This window comes from Mytilus californianus, unplaced genomic scaffold (assembly GCF_021869535.1).
Source record: "Mytilus californianus isolate M0D057914Y unplaced genomic scaffold, xbMytCali1.0.p SCAF_7, whole genome shotgun sequence".
NCBI classification, from domain to species: Eukaryota; Metazoa; Mollusca; class Bivalvia; order Mytilida; family Mytilidae; genus Mytilus; species Mytilus californianus.
The window spans coordinates 87,837,451-87,861,514 of NW_026262723.1; the positions used below are offsets into that span (position 1 = coordinate 87,837,451).

The following is a 24,064-nucleotide window of genomic DNA, read 5'->3' on the forward strand; positions in this document are numbered from 1 at the left end:
GTACAGATTTAACATACTGCTGATATAAAACAATCTGAATCTTTATGAGCATTACCTGATATCAAAAACATTAGAACCCACCCACAGTGACTGATTTTCAAATATCGAAACATACCAAATTTTCAATATCTCCATCAGGTCAAGCTGGTCAAGTCACATGATTTTCATGGCAACGTTTCATCAAAGTATCTTCACGAATTTTCTTTTAAACTTTTTTCAACTACTTTGACCATTGTGTTTTCTGTTCTCCTTTGTCTTATGATTTTGAATGCCCTCTAGTTTTTTCCTCTTAAATACCAAATTATATTAAAGTGAAAATCTTCATATATACAGGTCACTGTACGGCCTAAACATATTATGACACTATTAGTGTATACTAAAACACAAACAGTCTTGAACAATAGGAATACAATTACAAACATTTTTAGTAATAGCAAATGTCTGACAAACCATTAAAAGCAAAAACACCCGATCAATCGCTTTAAAAGGGTGTGATTACCATTCTCAGCATGTAATGTTTGGCTACTATGTCCTAAGATACCAGATATCATTTTTTCAATGCATTTACGTTCAGGTCTGATTTCTTACGTAAGAATGTACGAAATTTTACATGACTCATAAAACACCCATAGTATGCCAGAAAATAATTTGATAATTTTTATCTCATTTTTCATTTATCAACGCGTTTATATTCAAGTACTTTTAAAAATTACTGAACAACTTTTCTAGACAAAAGGTACCCATTCCACCCTTTATAAGAGTCTTAGTTTGAATTCGGTTTATTTTCCGATTTATTCGTCCACAACCGAATTTTCATTAAAAGTTATCTTGATTAGAAAACTGATTCAACTAACACCAAGTACAAAATAATTAGACGAAAATGCATGTGAAAAATCGTTGATTTCTCAGAATCAATTCCCATGCACTGTTTACCCCTTCCAATACTGATGCATGTAAGAGTTTGTCAAAATTTTGTATTTTTGGCTAGAAGATACAACAAAAAGTGTGATAAATGGGTGTATGTGATATCTGACATTAACCACTGTGCTAAGTAATCCATGAAGATGGAATAAACATTATAAACTATTACGTGATTACAGCACGTCTGCTTAATGCAGCATCCATGTTTGCAAAAAAAATATCTAGAAAGATTAGTGTCATTTTCATGTCATTCAAATCTAAAAATACGATACAAAATATATGGATAAATAATTTGAAATTGAAACCTTGCGTTATCTTGTGCAAAGGAATTGTTTTTTTTTTACTTTATTGACATCGAATTCTCAAATAAATTATTTTCAGTTGTAATATTTAGTCGTTTGTCTGAATACATACGAGAAAAGCTTAAATATCTACTGCATTGATTTAATTCATAATTTGTTTTCTTTGAATTATGCAATTTAGAGTATGTATCATGAAAATGCAGATGATTTCCTGAAATTAAAACCATGCAGAATTTGTCATCATGACAAATCTGCGTCAACTGCCTCACGTTTTCCATAATTACAATTTTGATAAATATGCTCAAGTTTTGAGATAATGTGGATAACCCTAGATAAATATAATTTAAAATGAAAAAGAAAGCTTAAGTTTAATGCGTCTGAACAGTCTTCTGGATTTACCTCATCAGCACCGCCCAAAGCCAATAATTTGAAAGCCAATGATGCACGTTAAGTGTTGATATGTCCTTGGAATATAAAAAAAAATAAACTCGGTACGTAAAACTGTTTTAGTTCATTAAGATTCAGATTATTCCGAATTTGGATATTTATAGTTATGAAGCATTTAAAATGCAACCACATTTTGAACAATCAAATGAGCTTATCAATCCTTTGACAACTCTTTACCACGTCTGTCAATATGATGACGTCAATATGAAATATCTCGGCATGGTTTTGCTACTTGACAGTATACGAATCCCGACCTGGAAGTGAATAGAAAGATACTATCAGATGTTCATCACACAGATAATGCTTGCAAGATCTGCAGATTGGATTCATGAACATGATTTAACCAAAACATTCCATGACAAATGAAAATATATTTTTGGATGGATGCATGATCATCTTGGGCATATGTTCATATAAAACTTCGCGATTTATTATCTGTTTTATTATACATACCTGCCCAAGGATCTAAAAGATAAGATTTGTTTTGTCTAAGTGTATACTGAAGAACAACAACCCTCTGTTTAAAAGTTTTTGAATGTATATTTTGTAATTTTATAGACATGAAGTGCAGCATCAGTCTACGTTGTATACCTACGTCACAAAAAAAGTTTGAACATCGAACATGAACTAAGTACGTTACTATTGAAGGCATAAGCCAAAACTAACAGTATCAAGCTTGACAGTATGATGGGTAGATGTAATGCTCCAGTATAAATTTTGCATATGACAGTGTTTCAATGATAGTAAGTTAAAAGAATTTTTTTTAAAACTTGTATCCCATTCTGTATAAAAATAATTGTTACAGAAAACACATGGAAAAAAATGCAAGCACTTTATTTGACAATCAGCACTACTTACAATCAAAAATTATGTATACTTCAATTGTATTTCTTTAAACAGAATATAAATAAACCAGAAAAATTGCAAGGCATTTAATTGAAATAATCATGGACGGTTTTTGATCACCACAACACAACCCTTCATTACACTGAAGTCTACAATAGCTTTGAACAATACGGGAGATACTGAACACCCTCGAGTTACCTTTACACACAATTAAACAAATTTAGTCTCTTTTAAATACTGTTTTACAAAAAAAATCGACTGCTATTGTAGTAATTTTCTTATTGACCTTATAAGACACCACTTTGTGTGATAGCCAAGAGTATCCCTCTTGCCCTCATCTGCAGGGACAAATTCCAATATCAATGCCAAATTTTACTAATGAGGCAAAGGTTATTGTATCAACACCTTTGATCATTTGAATATTTTGGGGTCATGTAAAATTTGAATTGCTCAAGGCTAAATAAATGTTTTTTAATCGTGAGACCAACAACATACTGTGGTTAACATAAACACCTGAAATTTTGTGGTCGACAACTTTACTGTTGTGTTTACATGTACCATCGTGTTAGAATCAAACATCAAATGACAAATGTAATATGTCTATGGATAGAGGTAAAAACATCGGTGACCATATCTTCAAGTCATGATGAGTTAACTAACTTTTTCTTCGTTATATGTTACACGCATAAGTACAGAGCCTTACTGGGGCCCCTGATTTTTCCAAACAGAAGTGAAAAATCTGGATGAAATTAAAATACTCAATTGGTAGCCATCTACAATTATATTGTCAAAAAATCCAACTTTTGGCACTGAATTGTATAATTTGTGTTTGTGAAATGTCCAGTGGCAAACATTTCATGTAAATTCATGACATTTGGCATCTGAAATAACTGCTATGTGAATTACTGAAATAATGGTTGACAATTAACTTTAATACTATCAAGTTTCCCTATTCCTGTGTAATTCAATTATGAGATTTCAAGATGCAAATAAGGAAATGCAAAACTAAGCCTGTAAAACTATTTCAAAAGAGATTTAATATATTGTGTCAGTTTGCTTTGCACCAGTTTGTCCAGGATTAAATGACAAAGTTGCATGACTTTTTCGAGCTTTATCACATCAAACGAAATCAAATATTTTCTTAAAATTTTCCAAAAGTGGCATATTAATCCTGATCCCTTGATGTGAACGTATCATATGTTTCTACAACAATATGATGTGGTTCCAAGTGTATTTTCATGCCCACTCAAATTTAAACACGGTAACATTGGTGTACCTACCACACACTAGGTTTGGGTAATATGAACTATTCTTATGGGCTGTAGGTTATAATGTATCGTATGATAACAATAATAATTAAGTCATCTGTACTAAGCAAATGGGAAATTAAATGTACCAAAGAATCAGCAAGACCAATCTAACTTCCGACTTCATATAAATTATTATCAAAAACCTTTTTTTTAATTCTAAGCAATGGTATAATGACAAGAATACGTCTTAAAACTGTCCTATCTTTAAACATAAATTTAAGAATATTGAGGATGCATAGATATAAGTATAGCAGAACATTTTTTGTTTTGTTTCAGATTAATTTAAATTTACTGTATTTAATCATAAAATGTTCACATTTTAAAGGTTGGATTTACCATGGATTTATAATTAATTTTTACAAAAGATATTTAAAGTTTACATTCAAAATAGAATCAAATATTGGTAACCATACATTTTTTCGAAAAAGGATATATAATAGCAAATACAAAACAAAAACTTATCAGTAGAAATTCATAACTTTTTGGAGGGACAATACTTTAACTAACTGCTCCCAGAAGTTTAAAAGAATAATGGGGTACCCATTCTCATTTTCTTGCCTTTCACAAAACCGTGTAAATTTTGGTTGATTTGCTGTAATATCCAGGTTAATTATTCCCTACCAAAATCACAGATTCCATGATTTATGAAGAGTCCGTGTTTATGGTATATTTTCAATGTATCTTGAAGAATAGTATAAACATTTTAACAGATGCATTTCTCTGCAAATGATTATAAATTCTTGTTTTGTTTAATCATATGTCATGTCCTCTTTTGAAAATAAATAACAAATACAAGACAGCTGCCCAATATCTGTTTTATTTGATGTTCAGTTTCCCAATTTTTATCTATCTTAAATTATTTTTACCCCTTTTAATGATTTACTATGAAATGCATAATTCAAAAGTTGAAAAATAAATTTAGCTGAATATATCATATGCCCACTGTATTTACAGAAAAATCAAGACATGTATTGTCTTTGAAAAGATTTTTTTTGTAAATTTTATTAAGAAAATGCTGACGACCACATGCGGCATGGCTATACTTAAAAGTATATGACAAGTTAACCAGTGCAGTGACCTAAAATGAACATCCTATTCACGTCTACCTCGTGTGCAAGTCTGCAGTAAATATTTCATTCATAATTCTCGTATCGTATGGACAGCTAAGAAGACCTATTAATTAAAAGTAACTCTAGAATAGCCAATTTATGAAAGATTATTCTTTATCACTATACAATCTGAACAGGGATAAATTATGAGAATTAAAATGTCATAAAAGGTGTGTATTAGGTAGATTTTATTTCATTACAGGTGCAAAACGATAGGTAACAAATAATACCTGGACAAGTAGATATAATCTAATTATCATATTGTTATTCCTTATCTGATAATATATACAACACATTGTGCATTCAAAAGTCATCATACATATGTCAAAATGGGATATGGAGAAGGTTCCTGCTTGTGCATGGTGTTGCAGTAAGCACAACCCAGGTCAGCAATATGACAAAGGGTCATGTATGAATTTTGTGTTAAATTTCATATAGAAATATACTTTCTATTTTGCATGTCTACTTTAATGTAAAATTAACCATCTTAATTACTGGGTTTTAATAAAGCAAACCCTCTCATAATGATAAATGACTACCTAGTGAAAAATTGAGCAAGTGAAGATGGCAGACAGGATAAGAACAATTTGTATAAATGTTTAGATGGCTGGTCCTGATAACTGCTGTAAATCATATATTAATTATTAACATGTACATGTCTTTTAATTATTAAATTACCAAGGGAGTAAACACTAATATCAATTTGCTCCATTTTACACAAAATGCTGATTCCTGCCTACCATGCACTCTAAGATTTAAAGGTTACTAGGCCAGCTACTGATATGAAAACTTTATAGGATTACCAATGTTTATTTTTACTCATTTATTTCATTCATAAAATGTACTATTAAAAAACAAATATCATTCTTCTTTTGTAAAAATTGTACTCTAATGTTTACAATAAAAATATAACATTTCTTCAATACAATGTATTATTTTCATATTTTCCTGTTGCACTTTTATGCAATAAAAGGATACTTCCTAACTATGAAATAAATAACATCTTTTGTTTCACTTCTTTTATTATGTTGGATCTAACACTAAAGTTTTGTTACTTTTCTGTCAATCCTATCAAGCCAACATTGTAAAGCTTTTATACTGATATTTTATTCAGACTTATTCATTTACTCAAACTAAGCTTAAGCGAAGTATTAATAGACCTGAATCAGTAAGGGAAACATCTATGACAAATGTTTGAAATTACAATATTATATTTTAGCGCTTGATCTAAAGCTAATAGCTGAATGCATCCCATCTGTAAAAGTTTACAGATTGATTTACCTCGACAGGTGAGAATTACCCTCTCATTAACGGCTATTTCCAGAGGCTCAGAAACCAACCATCACCTGCAATATATGTTACAGGTTGTGCTCGGGTCCATTATAAGGGTCAGATATCAAACAACTTTTCATGACAAACTTCTGAAGTTTACGAATTTTCTCTGATTTAAGTGAACATTTTATAGGTATAGATATTAAGTTAACATCTCATACTATCTACTTATTGTATCAGTTTCCAGGTAGGTTTTCAAACTTATTTTACGGTGATTAACTCCACTAAATTGCATATAGTTCATTTTACAATATTTACGGAAAACTATTTGAAATAGGTCAACTTTAATGTTTTTTAGAGTTCTGTTATTAAAATTATGCACATTTTATTACCCATTTAATTTTCTACCATGTGCCTTTGATACAATATACTTGCTGTCCCAAACTGTTAATTCCTTTTTATTTCCCAATGCTATTAATAAATAGAATAACATTACGTACATGATTCTATTTCAGGAAAGATATGTATTTACCTTGATAATGAAAAAGGCAGGGAGTTATCTGTAAGAACTGACATTTAACCTCATTGACCGCTATCGGAAGTCAGTGTTATCACACCTTTATCAAGGTAACAATCTTGGATACAGGTGTACAACCTACATTATGACAATCCTAAGACAATTGAAAACAGAACACATTTGAAACTCCTACTTGGCTCAATTAAAATTAGCTTAAAAGTCTGCTCTGCAAAATTATGCAATACAATTTTAAATTAATTGTTTGGGATTTATCAGAGGGCCCTAGTTTTTGTTTTAACAAATTTTAACATTCCATTGGATGTGAAGGTGAATATCAAAGATGCATGAGAGCACAAGGACTACATGAGTAATTACCTTATGTGATATTTGTTCCAATCCCAATCCCAAAATTATCTCCCCATTTTATTTTATTTTGTATAATTGAAGTAGTCCAACAATGAAAGTGCAATATTTTAAAGTAAAGAAATGAAAGAATAACTGGGCAGAATATTATACCACCTGCAAATTAATTGTTTAGGATATAAATAAATTCTTTAAGGATATTTTCTTTCATTTACTTCAGCCATTTGTAATCAGATGAATCAATGAGTCAGAGGCCATGCCTATCATCTTGGACAGATAAGGTTCATGCTAAGCATCCAATAATTTATACACATAATGCTGAAGGCAAAGAACACAAAATGGCATCTTGCAAACTGATGATATGCTAGCCATCTTAGATGATAGAAAGATCTGTTAGATTTAAAGAGAGGCAACCAAACTATAGGTTGACTGAAAACTTCAAAATATTTTTACATTTTGAAATGTAATAATCTTGTAGCCATCTTGGTTTATGAGGCATCGAATACAGACCACTCCACATCAGTGTAGATAGAGAAACAAATTACCAAAGAGATAAGCCTAAATCATAACAAAAGAGGTGAAAGAACCCTTTGTAAGCATGCTTGCGTATGCCATGCCCCTCATAAAGGGGAATTACTTAAACGTTACCTGCTTGCATAGTTATTCAAAATTTATTTTGGATGTTTTTACAAGTCCCCCTCCTGAGTAAATTGGTTTAAATGAGTGGAAACTATAAGAAATTTGAAAAGGATTTGATAAAACAAAATGAAGGTGCTATATTGGTGACAACAGTAATTGATCAAAAACATTGAACCCTCTGTAATTTTATTGTGAGGGGGTAGTAATAATAATATACATAGGACTATGAGTAAGGTCTGCTAGAAAATTTCAATCTTGATATCTTTCTGAAAAAAGCTTTTTTAATGCGAGTGAAAATATCCCCTTGTAGCTTAGAGATATTGATTGATTTGAGGTTACAACCTTCTTCATTTTTTATGTCTATCCAAATGAGATTTTATGACTGATGATGATGAATTTTCAGTCTGTGAAATACTATATATCAGATTTTGTGGACTTTCCCTTGGTAAATTGGTGTAAAAGTGACCTTTAAATTTTGCCAAATATCTGACACTATATGCTAAGGGCATTAATGTTGTCTTACCATAATAGATGAGACATGACCTAGCATTTCTAATACTAATACATATTTTACACTTGTTAAAAAAATTATTCTTTTTTAAAATGTATCTTTTAAAGTGATAAATCTATTTATCAAATGTCTGAAATATTAACTGGATTGTTTTTCTGAATTTCCCTCATACTACATTTATATGTAACTGTTTATATAACTTTTCTGGATGATGAAGCTATAATAATAAAATGAAAATGTCAACTTATTAAATAAATATATGTTAAATTAATCGTAATGATCTGATGTTAATTCCCCATTGACCTAGTGAAGAGAAATAATTTATATCGACTAAGTATGTAACATATTGTAGAATGAATTAAAGTCATACAAAAAAGTAATAATTTATGGACTTAATTTACTTTTTATATGTTTACATATTGATAGTTATAAAATAAAATAACGGTTTGTGATGAATTTTGTGGTCATGAAGCCCTGAAGCTGATATAATAATACCCTTGATTTAATCGAGAGTACACAAGGATTGTCAATGGCCTCCATTGTTTTATTTTCCTCCATTGATAACTCTGGTGACCAAGCATATTATTTGACATGTTACTACATTGTTGTCACTTTCATGTTTATATTTGTTTACTTTTATGATATAAACAAATTTACAAGGTCGACAACCTTGTAGATACATGGCATTTTTACATGCAAATTGTATACAGATTTTGAATTCATGTACATAATTTTTAATAAGAGTTTAGAAACACATTATGTATACATCTTAATAATATATCATAAATGTTTCATATGATATAAAATTTTCAATTTAACCTGAAAATCATTGTAGAAAAGTATTTAATAGGTAACAACAAATGGAAACAAAAAATGTTTTCCCTGACAACCTTACGTGTATGCCACCCAATGATTTTTAGTATAAAAAAATCTAAAGAGTTGCACATTTTGACCAAATCTATAAAATCAATTAAGCAGTCAATACACTGAAATAGCTGCAGTGTCACTGCACTAATAAGGTCACTGATCATTTAAAACTTTCTGTCATTCACAAAACAACCTTGAAAAGAAATCATGCAATCTTACTACATGGTCAATTAATCATATTATCTGCAGATTAAGATTGGAAGATGAAAAGAAATAATTGTGTACACTCTTTAACCTGATCTATTTACTGTTTGTCAATCATCTTCACCAGCTTTTTTTTTTGCAGAAGAGATTTACTTTTTACCTTATGTAATAAAACAAGAAAAAAATACCATCCTCCCCCCACCCCACAAAGCCTTATGGAACCTTTTATAAGCTCTTCAATTTTTTAATAAGTTTTGGATTTTCAAATATTTTGCCCTCAAGCATCACTGAAGAGAGATTTATTATTGAAATGTGCATCTGGTGCAGAAAATTTGGTATCGTTAATGTTATTTTTTTTAAAATATCTATACAGTATTTTGTTGTTCACCCTGCAAGAATCTTGTATTGTGACATTTACATCTGGATTCTGGACTAATTTCATGTCTCCATAACAATCCTTTTTCAAACTACAAACTAATATTTCCAATTTAATTTTTTTTTGCAAAGGAAATATTTCCTAGACCAACCTTATAATGAGTGCATGTTTTGATTATAAAGCTACATGTATAAGCAACAATTATTAATTTTCATTGCATGTTCACCAATTTTGCAATCCCATTCATATCATAGTGTAATGCACTTAGGAAGTCAAATTTAATGTCATATGTCCTACCAGACACAATACGCTTTCTGCCTTTTTTTATTTTTTTTATATTTTTTAAGTTATACAATTCTAAAGGCTTAATCATTCATTAGCTGTATTTCACATGCTTATCCATATAAGGCAATGTTACAATGACTCAGTTATAATATATATGCAAGTGTTAGATTAAATGATTGAAATGTTTTACTTACTATTTACTGGCACTGTACCAGCATCTGATGTTTCAGCTTCAGTTGGCAAGTGTGGATTACAAATTTTCACAAAACTCTTGTGAGTCGTTGATTAAATATTGGGCTTACCTGGTCCCATTAAATGAGAAAGGTGTTTATATTTATGAAAGTGCAAAAAAGTCAGAGCCATGACAGTCAATTGCCGAATTGTTCCCATGATGATCATTTGAAGAGATTTCTCATTAACTAACAAGTATATCTTGTTATGAACTTTTCGAAATTTCTCTTCAAAGTTTAATAGGGATAATTCTGGAAATAAGGAGTTTTCCCTTGGGTCATTAACTAAAGCAACTACTGCTTATTTTTGATAAAGGCAACAGGCAAACAAAAATAAATTCTAATGATTTTTCTGCCAGGGGTATCTGGTAAACCAACCATGCATCTTCAACTTCAATGGAATATTCTGTACACCATCCTAAGCTTTCCTCAACTAGCAACCTAAAATCACAAAATATAAACAAATGTCAACAATGGCTACCATGACTTAAGATGCAAGTCCCATAGAATGTCTTTAATTAGTTTATTGGACAAATCTGATTTAGAATTTCTTTATCATGGATATTGGCACCTTCACAAAGTTGATATACTACTGATGACATCAAAAAATGTTAAAACATTAATTAAAAGGCTTGATAAATATCACACAACGAAAAAATTAACCATATTTATTTTCATAACCCAAAAATATCTAACCCAGATTAAGGACTTGGTTAATGAGTATCAATACTACAAAATTGGTTTTTATTCAACCATTGTTTTAGGCTATGAAATTTAATAATACTAACATCTCATTACAAAACCAGGTGTTGACTAAGACTTGTATTATTTACCACCCCGTTACTTTTTCTTTCCGTGTTATGCAAGATTTGATTACGATTAAACATGTATTGTGATTTGCATCAATGGGCCAAGAGTACTTTACCGATTACAAATCAATTGATTAAAATGTAACCTCAGATTTGATTTCACTACTTTTTGGACATAATGCAAGAAATAACTTGACATTTATTGGAAAGTACTTGAAAATATTTAAATCAAAGGTGACCATCAGACTTATAGTACTGATAAAAATCTGGTACATTTAGCTGATTTTCATTCTAAAAGAAATAGGAGGTTGGATTACGCTACGATTGTAACTTCATCCTCATCTGTTTTTTCCATAATCACTAGATGAAAATGTGCGATATTAATACATATTAACTATATTGTTTTTCCCAGACGTGATTTAACTTGATGTATATGACACATACTAGCAAATACTGAAAGTGACCAATACCGTAAAGTATGAACTTAAAAATCAAAAGTTGACTGTACCGTACGTAACCAGACTTTTAATATCACTAGAGTTCATCAAATAAGTTGAATCATAAGATGAAGATATGGTTACAACTTTTTGAACACTGCCCAAATCGTTAAAGGGACTGCGGAATAGAAAACACAAATAGTTGATACAACAATAGAACGAAGAATGAGAATCCCAAATCCCAGCCAATGAGCCTTAACATTAACATGATGGGATAAAAATCAAGATAAACATGTTTTCAAAAAGTTTACAACCATTCAAAAATTTTCTCAGCTTCAACTATTTCCCACTTAGTAATTGTGATTAAGTGACCTGTAAAATAAGAGATTTACAAATTTTTGTTATCAGGTTTTCGTCCTGTATAAACCACAGAGGTCTTTTTTCTTTATTTAGACCTGTCAATTTTTTATAAAAAGTACACCTGTATTTTTGATGTTTCACTGATAAGCTAAGAATATATCTGGGAAAACAATACTAAGAATCAGTATCAGATACTGGGAAAAGTTGATTACTAGTTTTACTAACATCCACCCAAAGTTTGTCATCTTTTGTTCTGTAAACTTTCTCAGTGTAAAATTACATGATTTCATAATTGTAATAGATACTTATTGAAATAATACCCTGGTCAATTAGTACAGGAGAAAAAATTATATAGAGAAGAACTACTTTTTCAAAGTCTGTCAGAAATAAAAACCTTCTTGTTTGCCTACACACTTTTGAAGTTAGACAATTATTAAATTAAAAAAAAAACCAAAATACAAAACATTTTTTTTTCTTCTTTCTATACATATAAGATCTATATAAGAAACATTATATTTAACTTAGCATCCCAATCCAAGACTTATACAGAACAATATCTTGAATCAATTTCTCAAATGTGGAAGTAAATCATCTAAGGTAAATTATTATTGGTTAAAATAATAAGTACTCTTCAGATGTCATAAAATTATGATATGATCATTGTGCAATTAATTCAGTCAGAAGTGAAGGAGATTTTCTGCAGTATCTGAAGAAGCAGTTTCCTTCTGTCAACAATGTGACCCCTATACAAAACCCTTATCTTGTAAAATTACTTGTTATAAAAATATAAGTATTCTTTTAAAAATTATAAACAAGAAAGATTTCATCTGTCATTTTTGTTAGACTTCCTTAAAGTGCTTAAAAGCAGTTCTTTTAAAATTTCTTGAAAGGGAAATTAGGTCATGACAGCTTTGCCTTTGACCTGTTTATGGAGTAGTACTTTTACAAGCAAAGATCAATCAAAATTTACATGTATCAATTTTTTTTATATTTCCCACCCAAATTATGCCATATTTATTTTTCCAATGTATCTCAAAATAGGACATCAATTCGTTAAAGTAATTTCACTCCCGTCAAAATCACATTTTCTTACTTTGTATTTTTTATTTTTACTTTTATTTTCAGATTAATAAGTATTAACAGCATAACAATTTTAAATGGTCAGTATTATGGTCACAAGAGTACCTATCTGCCAATATCTTAAAAAAAATTGAAATTACAAAGTTACAATAGAAGAAGAAAATTGGCTATGCTTTTCTGATCATATATATTAATAAACAACCTTAGCAGTTGAATCAGTACATCTTAAAGAGAGATCTATCAATTCTATCACCTTTGATATGACAAACATGGTCATAAAGTTTGCTATTTTTTTCTTTACAATTTAATAAAATATCATTATTTCTAATTTGATAATTGATTCTGTCAAAATAACAGTAGGAATTTAAATTGCTAATATATCTTCATATCAATTGTAAAACAAATTTATACAACAAAATTAATAAATTTCAAATTATTATGAGTTATTTCAATTCAGAAAACAAATTAAATTGTGTGTGTGTGTATATATTTACTCACTTTATTTATGTTCAAAGGAGTAAATAAATTTCTTATCAAGATTTCTATTCAATGCATTGTTGACAAAAAGTTTCTCTATAAATTCTGAGATGTCAATTTTGTTTAATAACAACCTTAATGCACTGGAAAATATTCCAAATTTTTGTTGACCTGTTCATTTCAGATATAACCAAATACTTGAGAAGCAAATGTTAGAACTAATGATTTTAGATTATATAAATATGTAAATCTTGATAATAATTTACCCATGGGAAAGTCTACTTTCTCCTTTTGTTTTCCCCATCAAAATTTTGAAGTTTAAAGATGTCGATACTTTTATCAAAGAAATTTGACAGAAGTCAGATCTTGTCAGAATATCATTTTACAAAAAAAAAATTTTCCTTTTGATTTTGTCAAAATATTGTAACAAAACCGCCATAAAATGTGAAACTAAAAAAACCAATAGAAAGTTTGGTTGATCGATAAGGCAGATGAACAAGATCATATCCCACACAAACCTGCTACAAACATGAGAGTTGACAAATTTGTGAACAAATGATTAATGCAGTATTCTTATGGTTGATTAGGTTTTTAACACCCTGTTACCCTCCTATTGATACCCAGTGGTTTGACTAAATGGACCTATGATACGAATGAGTACCCATATTGGAGGACCCATATGTCAGTAAGTACAGTGACACCATCTGGGCTTGTGCATGTAGTCTCTTTTATAAACAATTCCTCAAATAAATTGTTTTATAGTTGAATTTTTGCCTTATCAGAATATGAGTCTTATTTTTTTCGGGGTAGTTATGGAAACCTTTGAGACTGATTATGGACATTATCATTGTATCATTATCAGGATACATGTATTTGTCACACCCTTTAAGAAAAAAAAATCCTACCCCCAGAATTTATATTAGGATAAAAATTCATTTACTAAAGAGAATACATTATATTTTACCAATTTAACTGGGTTTCTTTTATTATAGTGCATTTCGATCAGAGTAAATTTACTTCTCCATACAATGGTAAAAGATAAACACTTTCATCAAACATTATTTGTGAAAACTACAGGTTATAATACTGTCTTAATAAATGGTTCAATTTTGTACCTGTACTTAATATCTATCAACTGGACCCTATGGGAGGTTTTCATTCCTACTTAGATAAGGCCCCCCTAAACAATTTACACTACTGTTCTGACATCAACTTGACCCTATGTGAGCTTTTCATTCCTACTTAGATCCAGTAGGAATACCCAATACTCTATTAAAGGCCCTCTTAACTGCCTATACTGTTCTGGTATGAACTGGACCCTATGTGAGCTTTTTATTTCTACTTAGATGCAGCAGGGATACCCCATGCTCTATTAAAGGCCCCCTAAACAGTCTGTTATACTGTTCTGACATCAATTGTGGTTACAAAAATAATAACAATCAAATTTTAAATCACTATATACGTGTGGTATTCACACACATCATTTCATTTTTTTACAATTTTTTTTCACTATGGTTCATCAGAATGGTCACCATGCCTAATAACAGGTTAGGGGGTGGCCATTATTTTATTGAATTTTTTTCATGATTGTTCAACCCTTACAATTTAACTAACTGAAAAATTGCTACCCTTTTAAAATGAACACCTGTGGTTATAAGAAAAATCCAAATGAAATTAAATCTTAATTATACTGATTGAATCTTTTATGGGAATATTACACTTTTCTTCTCAATGCAGTAACTCATTCATAAAAATAAAGTTAATGAACTGAACAATGTTAGTCTTGGTAAATAGGTTTTAAATTTTTCATTTTTTATGAAATTGAAATTAATAATTATTTATACACCCTTACATACATTATAATATTTACTGTCAAATGGTCAACATAGATTTCGGTAGATTTTCTTAACTGGTGGTCTTTTCTCTCGTAATCATCCAAGGTTATTCATGACCTGAAATAAAGAGAAAAAAGTCTAGAAATAAGTTATACAGAAAACATGTCTTAACCACACACAAAAATAGAAATAGATATGCGTTTTTGTTCTTATATAAAAGAAAACTTTCTTCTAAATTGTGCTCTTCCCTTTGCAACAGTCTACTCCGCTCCTTATTTCTAATGATTTATCTAAGTGTTGTCCCTAAAATATTGGTAGACAATTACATTGTAATCTTCAATGTTTTATCTACTATGACAGAATTCAGTGAAAGTTTCATTTATATCTTGCTTAATAAATAGAATTTGACTTACATATCTTGCTTAATAAATAGAATTTGACTTCATACCAAAATTTTGGCATGTTATACATAGTGTCTTGATGAGTTACAGATAAATCTTGCATTTTGTTTTAGTTGAGGGAATTATGGCCCTTGTTCATGTCTTACAAGATTTGAGATGTATCATTTCCATTATACTGTAAAATCCAAGTTTTCTTTTTTTTTCCAATTTAATAGTATTTTATTACATAATTAAATTTACAATATTAAATCATGAAAGTGTGATCATTGTATCAATAAGATAAAAAATCTGCTGGTTTATCTTAGTTATAATCTGGTACCCCACCCGTATTACTTCACTTCTCTTATCAATATACAGACTGTTTTGAACTGTTATTTCTCATTAAATACTATGATACTTTGCACCTATTGAAGAATTACTGATCAATTTAATTTACATTTAAATTCTCATTAAGACTAAGTCAGGGAGTACAACGAGACATTTCTTTATAAAAAATTTAAACTATACAATCCTCAGCCGCTAGTGTACATTACATATCCATGGAAAACAGCATCATAGAAATGGCTGACATTAATTAAACAGAATTCTTATCCCGTTATTAATGAAAACAATATTGGTCTAACCAATGCCAGGCCTATTGTTACGACTACTGTCAAATTTTTGAGTTAACCGTTTACGAAATGTTGATGGACCTTACACATGCAATCGTCGCTTCCATTGTTGTAACTCAATACACCAACATTATGGTTAAGTCGACATTAAAGTTTACAAGTTTATACGTATCATATAGGCTTTATTCAAGGTGTTCCATACTACCTTTTGAAAAGCATCATTTAACTTGATTTAAAGCATGCAAGTTTCATCTTGGTCAGTTTCTGTGGTTTTTGCAGACTTTATCAAATTTTGCATTTTCACTGTTTATAAACAGCAGTTATTTGAAACAACCCCTACTAGGAAGTTTTTGTGGTTATGCATTATGATTCTATTCTTCATCACTATAAGTTTCACACACAATATTTGTTAAAATTCTAGAATTTATTGAAGTATTACTCTTTAGGCTGACAAAAGTACACTTTATGAAAGGTCATAAAACTACAAAAATAGTTTATCACCAAAAGAAATGCTTCATGTTTTTTCTTAGATACATAGCATGCATTTCAACTAAATTATATAGTCTTCTTTTTCTTCAAAGGACAAACAGGAAAAACTGACACTTAACCCATATCTATCCCTGAACAATATTCCCTGGTTTACCCTGACCTGTATATAGAACTAGAACAAATCTAAACTGTAACACATCTTAACCTATAAAAAACAGGCTTCCTTAAAAGTGGAGTTAGGGTAAAATGTGTAGTTTAGACTGAATCTGCTAAACACCATTCACCCTGTAGTATTATTAACTATTACAATATATGGTGCTTTAACAAAACAGTTAAAATAAATGGTACCAAATAATCCCTCAAAATACTAGTTAAATTGAGCCAAACTATCATATATTACTATTAACATTGAAATATCAATGAAAATTGAATGAGGACACTTTAGAATAGATTTTAGGTTATCTCTTTATCCGTCATAAAATTTTACTCTAAATGTCTATGGCAGATTAAACACAACAGGTAACCATCAGGAAAACCTATTCATTCATCTTTTTAATACCATATAATACCCAAAACAATATGAAATATCAATGATAGTTGTCAAACTGTAGAACGATTTAATCCTTCAATGAATGAAAACCTGTAAGGGTACGATTGCACAATAACTCAATGACAAATTACTTAGGTGAGCGGTGCCAAATAATCGCAAGTGTCAGCTGTTTTTATGTTGCACAGGTACAGAATTGATAGTAAATGTTATTGTAGAATACAAAAATTAATGTTTACTTGTGAATTGAGAAAACATTTAAATAGAAAAATGTAGAAATAAATGATTTCACTTTGTTAATAGAGGTTCTAAATGGAGTTTTGATAATTTAATATCATAACTTTAATCATCTCTGCATCCTGTTGCTTTGTTCCAAATTCTGTCAGAAATATAAAATACATGGCATTACAATTTGCCACAGCATTGTATTATACTTAAGTATTTTCAATATTATCATGTATTGTTGTCTTTTTAATGGGAATTTTTAAATATTAGTATCTTGTCTTGTTAGCTTAGTCTCAATTTGAGTTTTCAACGGAAATACCTTAAAAATTTCAATAATTATTTGAACAAGATTTTATTTCAATTTCTCTCCTCTTATGTGACTGGGGACAATCATGGTGTGAAGTCCAAACAAACATATCTAAATCTTTAGAAAACATGGACAAAAACATTTTAATAATATTCACCCTTGCTAATATCATTATATTGATGCCTAGAGCATTGTAAATTTTTATATACATGTTTTCTTGGTGCAAAGTTGTTAACATTTTAAAAATTGAAATTTTACTTATAACTTTTGATTGCAAATGGTTGTATTAAATAATGTACTATACAGCATTTAGGCTTAATCACGAAAGGCTGTTGCTAATGTCTTAAGGAAAATGGTTGGCACCAATAAATGAATCCTGCATGAACAAACTAAACCTTTGTTGATTTAATAAAAAATGAATATAAGTAACATAGGATCTAATATACACAGTTAAGACAGTAACACTAAAAACCAGAAAAGACACCTAGAGGGCATTATAAGGTTGTTAACAATAGAAAATAATTCTAATTTGTCTGTTTTATCAAGTTATTCTGAGAAATCACCAAATTTAATAGCACTTTTTATTCCTGCTAGTCTTAAAAATTACTTTAAAGTCTTCAATATTGGCTGATATACTTATTATAATTTGCATAAAAATCAAGCTATGTAGTCTTTGATACACAGTGTCACACTGACAACTCATACAAATGTTCTACAAGTCTTTAAGGTATATTTTGGCGATTTACAACTAAAATTACATGATACCTTAGTCATTCTTTGATTTTATCTTGCTATTTTTACATAAGGTAAAAAAAATCCTAGAAATACAAAGATCAGTTCAGGACTCTTAATTATATCTCAATCATATTCAAAAATGTTGTTTTTCAGTAATAAATTTAGATGTTTCTTTTTTATCATGCCAATTACTAAATGATTTCATGTCATACCAAGCTTATCAAATAAATACTTCCAAAGTAACCTAACTCATAAAACAACATTTACATATAATATATTTCATAATGTAAATTTAATTACTTATTTGTGTAATGAACATAAATTAAATCATTTTTTTGCATTTCTATGTCAGAAATTAATTATAATTTTATTACAGTTTCAAGGGTTTGGCGACAGGAAGATCCAGATCTCTGAAGACTTGTGTCAAAATTTTCAGCTGATATGCACTAAGCTTAACCTGATCTTTTTTATTGATGCAATTTGTAAAGCATCTAATATTTAACGTTTTCGGGTAATATAGATAATTATACAAAATTCAGACATAAAAGAAGCTAAAGACACCTTTTAGTTTCTCCTCTAATTTTATAAATTATTTCTATAGAAGAAAGACTTCATGTCTCCAATATTTCAAACATCACATTCAAAATGTTATAATTGTAATATTTGTGGGCGTGCCTTGTAGATAAAAGATGAAACAAGACTTACGGACATAATTCCCCCTCCCACCTGACTTTTCACAAAGAATTACAATTAAGACCAAACCAAACAACTTGACTGTCAAATCACTTCAAAAATAAGATATTTACTTAACTAAAGTATCAATAAATTGGTAAAACCATTCAATACTTAAAATTTAATTCAAATAATTTTTAATGAATGTGAAATTTGATCTAATTTGACAGGGACAATCTGTGGATATAGATTGTTACCCTCAATTAAGGCCATCTATTTAAATAGTAAATTATAAAATTGAAAAGATTTGTGATTAGTTTGAGCTAAATGAACTTTAGGCTGGAAGTGCCACTATATTTTCTTCCCAGTCTGTTATCAGAGGGCTGACTTTTTTCTTCTTAAGAATCCATGTTTAAATTAGACTTAAATTAATAATGCACATTAAATTTATATAAACTTGTAATATTCATTTAAAGATGCATTAGTTGCACATATTTATATTATAATTAATTATACACGACATTTAAAAGCAATTCTACTTTGTTTCCACTAACTCAAGAGAAGTAGTTACTTGACGGAACATGCTAAAATAAATATTATTAGTACTCACCAATATCTGTTTGTGTGGCATATTTCTTACAAACTCACAATGTACTTAAATCATTTTTTTTACCAAAATATATGTCAGTTAAAACTTATATAGCTAAAATGTTCATCTAAATGACTAAGTAATTAGGATGACTTAGACTCAGGAATTTCACACAAATATCTTAGTTGACAAAATGACTGATTAACTTAGTATATGCTCTAAACGTACAGGACTTCAGACATATTTTGTTGCATAACTAAAATTACATGTTACCTGAGAAAACTGAAATGTATTTGCTCATCTAAACAAACAAATATACTTTTTTTTTCTCTCTCTCACCATTTATTTTGTAGGCTAACTAGGGAATACAACTCTTTGATTATCTACCCTTATTTGTACATTTAGCAGTATTGTTCATAAATGTTGATATTTGATGTGCAGTGGTATAAAAATCATTATTGTTCTTGAATGCCTCTAATTATTGTATGTTTCTTTTTCTTCAAGAAATGGAATCCTAAACTAGTGTTGTCTAAAAGAAGAATATACTTTTGATTTTCTTACTCATTCAAGGACCAAATGTTTTATGTTTATAACCATTTAATTAATGAGAAAACATTTTAATTACTATTCAACAAAGCCAACATAAATAATTGACAGGTTGATTTATAGGTATACGTAGAAGGTCAATGGTGTTTTTTTTTTTTTTTTTTATTTTCTACTTAACACAAGTATTCTGCACAAGACCTGCATGCATGCACTTGTATCAATTCTATTCAACATTTTTATCAAAATAATATAAAACCTACATCTGGAGCGCTCAGTATGAAATAAAAAAAACTCAAGTTGATTAAAATTTTTCTCATATTATTTGATTTCATGTGTTTTTTATGATGATTTACAAAAATATGTAAAGTATCAGAAATAATCGTGACTGAGTGATGGATAAGCTCATTAGAAGTGTGACCAACCGAGAAGAAATGTAGCAAATGTTATATACGTTATAATATTGTCATCCCAATGTAAAAATCTAGTCAAATTGTACACACTAATATTTGATCGATTCAATCTGTTTTGGACAAGATGAAAACTTTTGATATTAATAAAACTTTGCATGGGAATATTCTGTTTTTATTTACACATACAAATTAATAAATGTCATGTTAATATAAAATATGATGAAATCGACATGCAAAGGTCTTCAACATATCCTGGATGTATGATACTGACGTCAATGATTTTAAAATAAGTTTTTAAATTAAATAATCTTTCAGATGAAGTTATAGTTTAAAATAATTTGTGTTACCATTTCTATATACCAATAGTTTTGTGCATGATAACAATTATAGACTCTTAATAGTGAACACAAGTATACTGAACCTCAAGGAACAGACAAAACTTAAAGTTCAAAAGGTCAAATGTGACGAATTAAACTTGGAAAACTCTGCAAGTACTTATGATTCTTACTGCATGTACTTTTCTTACAGGAAGCTTACATGGAGGAAATATAAGATGCACTGAAATTTAAATTTGTTGTGAAACACCTTATAAATTTCATGTGAGACATGGAATGCTCCGTTGACACTTTCAACTGTCAACACGTCAATTAGATGACATATATGTCGTAGGTAATGAAGTGCAAGATTATGTTCCTATTTTATGGTCAGGAAATGTTTTGCACCAGCATTTACTGGTACCAGGAGATGAACCAAATGAATCATAAACATGGTGGTGTCCCTTTGAAGGATGAGGATATCAACATTGTAATCTTGTATATAATTAATCGTATGTAAAGCCAGTGGCTATTTACTAGTTATATGATTTCTAAGGTTGTAATTTAGATGTTATTACTAATATAGATACAAACACTTTTGTCAACAATTTACATAAGAAATTTTTTTATCAGCTTTGTGTTGTGTAACTTTAAAATATGATCTGCACGGATGATTTTATTGTCTTTGAGGTTCGTGTTTATATATGTCAGTGTGTAGTTTTAATTCATTTTCAATCAGTATTTGTCTGATTGTAGTAAATATACCATAAGAATTCCTCTCCTTTTATTGTCTTTATAACTGAGGTCGACTTTATATATGTCTTTAATTGAGGTTCATCTTTATATATGTTACTATGATAGTTTTATATTCAGTCACTTCTAGTGTAAAAAATGCATCTGCTTTAAAGATAAAAATTGATTGCTGATTTATAACTTAATTAGAAGTTTCAGAGAACTTCCTGTTTTTTATTAATGACAAAGGCTCTTTGGTCTTCAGAAAAGGAAAAATATTTTAATTAATGCGCTTAAAATAAAACCCAAAAATAGGAAATACTTCTTTAAAATAGTTCACAAGTAGGTAAATTTATGCAAATTGTAGAAACCCCTTTTGTTAAAAATGTAAAAGTGTTTAAATTTTTAGTTGAGTGTGAAGTACAAATACCTATTAACCTGGATCTAATGTAAAAGGGAAACATACATCTTCTGAATTGTAGAGATGGAATGGGCGATTACTCATAATATTAAATATGAAATCTCTAAGGTTAGGTATCCTTCTCTGTAGGTAAATATATTTGTTATGATTTATATTGAGATATTCACAGGGTGTTCATTTCATTGGTGTCATCTTGGGTCGTCTTAGATTACATAAAAAAACTGTCCCCTAATCACCCGACTTTTACATATAACATCTGATTTTGTTACTTCTGTACATTTGTGAGAAAACATTCATGTAAAACATCGTATCAAGTCTATAAACTGCTAAAAATAAAACTTCCTGAAAGAAGGAGGAGAAAATAATACCTACACTTTCTTTAAGGGTGAAATTAATATCTACCTATTTGTGATAACAATATGCATTTTGTATGAATAGGGAAGTTCTCTATATTAAAATATCATTAAATTAACAGGTGCTTTTTCAACAGAAAAACAGCTATATCTCCAGTTTTTGGTTTTCATGTTGCTCAAATTTTTGTTATCTGTGTAATGTTTTGTCAACTTTTGTTTGTCTTTTTTATGTTTTTTCTTTTAGCTGTTTGTTTGTTTTTCTGTTTTTTATTGCCCCCTTGGTATCTTTCTACCCTTTTTCCTATGGTGTTGTCAGGTTACTGCCTCTTAAATGTTTTCCCAACATTTTACTATCAAAATTATTCTTAAAATTAATGAAAATTTAATTCTGAATTATCCTACATATACATATATATTGATGGCCTTGGGCTGTTTTCTGCTCTTTGGTCGGGTTGTTGTCTCTTTGACACATTCCCCATTTCCATTCTCAATTTTATATCAAATGAAAACCTATAAAATCATTACAGCAAACAATAATTTATTTCCAAACAGTCATCACCACTTACTGAGTAATTTTGGTCCATTTTAGTAAATAAAACAACAAACTTACTATCTATTCTACACACATATTAAAATCTGCTCCAGCTCAGGACATTGAAAATAACAGATTGATGTTTGCAAATATAAAACTGCACCATTTTTTTTTCTCTTTTACAAAGTCAAATAATAACATTAGCATTTACCCCCCAAAAAAATACATTTTTTTACTCTGCAGCATTGCTTCATAAATATATTAGATGAACATAACTTAACTGCTCTATATAAGTTATGTAAATGCAATGCTCTAGAATTTCTGATGATATATTCGTGAAACAGATTAATGTATCCTATTATAACTAGTGCCAGGTATTAGAGTGCACCTAAATCGGTGAAAAAGATTCTTGTCATTAATTAGAATTGTCTCATTCTGTCAAATGAATGAAACTGCTGTAAAAGGAAACTTCAAAAATATTTGTTTTCAAAACCAAAACAAAAATGGGGTGTAAAGTTTCAATTTTTCTAAAGGAATCATAATATTTTATAAAAGAAATTAAATTCATTTAAAAAATTTATGTCTATCAAGTCTAAGCATATTATATAGTCAGAAAGTTATGGAGTACATTGTTTTTTAACATTTTTCAAGCTTCATTTTACAATCTGCACTATTTTAACTCTTCAAAAGCAATTGATCTAATAGTTTTAAATAATAGGTTATGACGAGTGCGTCAAGTTGACGAAAGACTTTTCAAGCCTTTTAATGTGAAGAGAATCATAAAGCTTCTTGAATATTTCTTAGAGACATCGCAAACATGATCCTATTAAAGATTTTGTAATTGACTTTGGTTACTAATAATTTAGAAATTTAAGGGCTACATTAAAACTGTAGGCATATATATTCTGATTTAAAGAAAAACATACAAAAATCAGAAAGCTCATTTTTTTCATGGCTTCTTTTGCATCTTACCTATATAACTT

General features: G+C 29.3%; 1 long non-coding RNA gene across 5 annotated transcripts in view; it reads right to left on the bottom strand.

Moving 5' to 3' along the window:
- Positions 1 to 10,301: 10,301 nt before the first annotated feature.
- The window catches only part of LOC127707468 (uncharacterized), a 73,359-nt gene continuing 59,596 nt past the window's right edge, over positions 10,302 to 24,064 (bottom strand). For 4 of the 5 annotated variants that reach the window (XR_007984932.1, XR_007984934.1, XR_007984930.1 and 1 more), the window contains one exon: positions 14,559 to 15,314. This is a non-coding gene — a long non-coding RNA (uncharacterized LOC127707468). Of the gene's footprint in view, positions 10,641 to 14,558; positions 15,315 to 24,064 lie in introns of those variants that run through there. The other variant, XR_007984931.1, reaches the window with a different exon arrangement.